Below are 4,321 nucleotides of genomic sequence, written 5' to 3' on the forward strand. Positions count from 1 at the left end.
TTTTGTGTCCTTGTGCGTTGCTGTGTGTGTGTGTTGGTGGGGGCTGGGGGTGGCACTGACTCTGGGATCCTTGTTACCAGGCTCCAAAGGAAACACTCTGGACCTCAGACTGGCAGGCATGTCCACCAGGTACCACATGGAAGCCCAGAGAAGGCACCTGAGTGCCTGCTTCCTGTCCCTGCTGTGTGGGAGGGGCCCGGGCCACAACACCTCCAAAACCAACCAGATGGCAGGCATCCTCCCTTCTCGGTCAGGCGAGCCCACGTGATAGAGTTGTCCCAAGCACACCCCGCACCCTTCAAGGTTCTGAATCCCCAACTTAGCTGTGCAGCTCAGCCAGGAATTAACCCTTGTGCCTCCAGGGCTCCTGGCCAGCTCTGGTGTGTATGGAGCAACATGAGTTTTCCCAGAGTATTTGGCTAGAAGGACCAAGGGCCCTGTAGAAGGGAGTATAGTGCAGTGTTTTTAGTTTGGGGGTGGGGGGGGTGGGGTGGTATCAAAGCTGAGTAATTATTTTTCTGTAAAGGGGGTGATAGACCGGTACCGGAGAAAACAATTCCGGGTTCCCCTTAAAAACACCCTATTCTCCAGAGGGAAGGTTGTGAATCAGGTGCAACCCAGATGGAAAGTGTGCCCCCTGCTGGCCTCCTGCGCAATCGCTGAAGCTGGTGCTCCTGCCCACGTCCAGAGCACGGTGGTTCCAGGAATGGACGAGGCCCTGAGGAGGCGATCAGATGGCGTACCTTGCCATGGGAGCAGACAACATTAACAGCCACGCTCCACTCTGAGATAGCCCGTCGCCTGACCCGGGCGCCCCCGAGGGGTCGGTTCCAGGGGGCTGGTTGAAGACCAACAGGGGGACGGTGACGTCTGTGGCGTCCATGCAGTGGGACAGGGCCCTGGCCGGCGTTGGCACTCGGCCCCACAGGACTCCCAAGGGCTCCCAAGACTGAGTCTCTGGAAGTGCAGACCCTCACTCCCACAGGGCAACTGGTGGGTTCAAACCGCCAGCCTTGTGAGCAGCCCAGTGCTAGTCCACCCACTACCAGGGTTCCTGCATCAGATTGAGGTCCTCAGACATTGTGTTGCACTCGGGGACCAGCTCAGAGGGAATCTTCCCCGCACTAGCATAGATTGCAGGTACCAGGGGCCATCCCAGGCCCAACCCAGCAACAGCCAGCACTGAAGGACAGACAGCTCTGTTTTTGGAGCTGCCCATTGGCCAAACCCTGCAGGAGGCCAGAAGCCTGCCTCCCCCCTGTCCTGCTCTGGCTGCCTTGGTGGCTGGCCATCCTAGCAGGGGCAGCGCTGTACCTGTCCACCAGGACACCACCACTGCCCCAGCCCTGGTCTTTGGAAAAGCTCCACCATCCCTAAACCTCGCCTCGTGACCTCCCCTCCTGGTAATCCCACTTCATGGCTCTCAGTCTCCTGCAGTGTGCCGGCAGGAGGATGCAGGGAGAACGGAGAAGGGAAGGGAGGTACTTGTGGCGGTGGTTACGCATTGGGCTGCAGTCCGTAAGGTCAGCTGTTCAAAGCCACCAGCCACTTGGAGGAGGATGGGGCTTTCTACTTCCGTAAAGAGTCTCAGTCTCTGACACCCACAGGGGCTGTGCTACCCTGTCCTATTGGGTCACCGAGTCACATGGACCCCGGGGCCGTGAAGTAACTTCCATCTGAGATGCAAGGCTTGTGCCTGCAGTGACCTTTGACTTCCAGCAGCCATGACTGGCTCCACGGTAGCTGTGAGGTGCGTGGACCAAGCTGGACTTAGGCAGGGAGAAGGGCAGGGCCAAGTGCTGATGGGCCCCTGCATTTCCCAGCTTCTGCCTCAGATTGGGACCCAGGGACTGAACGGAAGTGCCAGGCACTCTGGACTGGCCCTAAGCCGTGCTCTTTACGGCATCTCCGGGCCAAGAGAGGTAGAAAAGCCAGCAGACAAGGCTGAGTCTTCGTTCAAATGCACCAGTTCTCCCGTCTTCCTTAGTCAGTGCTCTGGTTTCACAGGCACGTGTATGCCTGGCTCACTGTCTAGTGATGCTGCATCTGGGGTCCTGTTTGTCGTTCTTCAAGTAGTCTTGACTTCTGGGGACCACCTACTCCAGGCAGCCTGCTGGATCCCAGCTGGTGCTGACCTCCCTCTGGGTACCCAGGCTCCTGCTGGGGCAGGGCTGTGCACGACAGTCGGAAACTTAATTTCTGTCTTCACAATGATGACGATCTTTGCACTTGCTGATTCCTTTCATGTCTCTGACAACCCATATCTAAGTTACTGTTGTGACCAGGAGCCCTGGGTGGACGGTGCCGGCGGCTAGTGTCAGAGTGCTGACTGAGGTTGGGGGTTCGAGCACACCTGTCACTGCACAGGAGCGATGCCATTGCTCTTGCGTCTGAGCCTGGGGTTGCAGCCACAGCGTCCGTCCATCTCCCTGAGGCCTTTTCCGCCGTCCTTCCACTTTACCAGCGTGATGTCCTCCTCCAGGGATGGGCCTCTTCTGACACCGTGTCCAAAGCACAGGGGATGAAGTCTTCCGTCTCTAAGGAGCATCCTGGCTGTACTTCCCAAACAGGTTTGCGTGTTCTTTTGGCAGTTCACGGGATTTCCGATCCTGGACACGATGTCAGGACCAGGCAGTGTTTGGCTATGTTGTGCGTAGGGTCGTCGTGGGTTGGAACCGACTTGACAGCTCCCACTTCGAATGGGAGCAGGATGTCAGTGGCAGTGACCACTCCCCAGTCTCCAGTGGCCCACATGGACTTCTGCAGCCTCGTCCTCACAGCATGCAAGCTCAGCCGCATCCATGTGCCAGGCCACACTGTTGTATGATGGGGTGAGGGGAGCATCCTGGGCATGCAGGTTGTTCCCCTCAGCACTCCCTACCCCAGTTGTGACAACCCTCCCCCACCAGAAAATAAAAACCTGCCGCCATGAAGTGGATGCTGACCCCCGGAGGCCCCACATGGTCACAATGGAACTGAGGCTAGAGGGTTCTCGGTGGTCTTTCAGAGGTACACTGCCAGGCCTTTCTGAGGCATCTCTGAGTGAATTCAAACCACACATCTCTCTTAGCAACCAAGTTGTAAGCTGTTGGCAGCCCAGTTCTCACCACCACCGAGTTGACGCCGTCTCGACACGACCCCAAAGGTCAGCGGAAAACTGCTCTGAGGGGGTTTCCGAGACTGTAACTGGGAATAGAAAGCCACCTCTCTCCTGTTGGGGCAGCTGGTGCATTTGAACGGCTGACCTTGTGGTTGGCAGTCCAACATATAACCGATTATGGCACCATTGGCACCCCAGAGATGCCAGCAAGCCTCCCGAAAGGACAGCGGGGGGTGGGGGATGTAGACACCCAGGGACCTGTTTAATACCTGAATCTCACTCTGTACCTGTGTCCGCATGGAAGTCCTCTTCCACTGGGAGGCCAGCTGGTGTCCCTGCCTGCAGTGCTCAGCTGAAAACAGCAGAGGGCAGCCTTGAGTGTGGCTAGTCTGGGCTGCACCCCTGCATTTGCAAGAATCAGAGCCAGGAGAGGACTACAGGGCACCAGGCAACAAGACTGCGGACCCGGACCTCAGACACACTGGCTGGGCTTGCGTGTTAACAGCCTGGAAAGATGGTTTCTCCCTTCTTGGCTCTTGCTGTCGATCCCGGGACATCCAGCAGACAGACGCCACCGGCTCCACCTCCCTTTGTTGAGGATGGCCTGGCCATTGGGTAGACGGGACTACTTCACAATGACCTTGTGCAAGATGAGCCCAAGAGAAAGCCAGTCTGCACAGGGACAGCCCAGCTCCCCAAAGGCTTCTCCCTGTGCAGACCAGCCATGAGCACCATTCCAGTGCCGCAGGGCTGGGGAGCAGGGCCCCATGCATGGGCTTCTTCGCAGCCTCAATGGATTCGTTCCAAAGAGATGTGGAGGGACAGTGTGGAAGTCTCCTTTTCTCTCGTCCAAGCCACCTGGCAGGCCTTTCCAGTGTAAACTTGCTCTTTCCCAGGAGGCATGCAGTGCCTGGATACTGCTCCGGTTTCCTAGGGGAGAGATTTTGTTTCTCCTAGGGCGTTGCCCCGTCATTTCTCCCATTCTGGTCATGGCTCCACTTCACGCACATTCGATACGTTCAGATTTGTTCCAGCTTCACCATTTTAACTATGCCTGAAGGGGGGACAGTCTGTTTGAAGCTCTGCTTCTGCAATTGGACATCACCGTGAACTTAAAAGGCACCCCATGTTAGTCCAGGTAGACAAGAGAAACAAATTCATAGACACTCATGTGTATAAGAAAGAGGTTTGCATACAAAAGCAATTGACTATTGAGAAAAT

The sequence above is a fragment of the Tenrec ecaudatus genome, chromosome 3 (genome assembly GCF_050624435.1).
Source record: "Tenrec ecaudatus isolate mTenEca1 chromosome 3, mTenEca1.hap1, whole genome shotgun sequence".
NCBI lineage: Eukaryota > Metazoa > Chordata > Mammalia > Afrosoricida > Tenrecidae > Tenrec > Tenrec ecaudatus.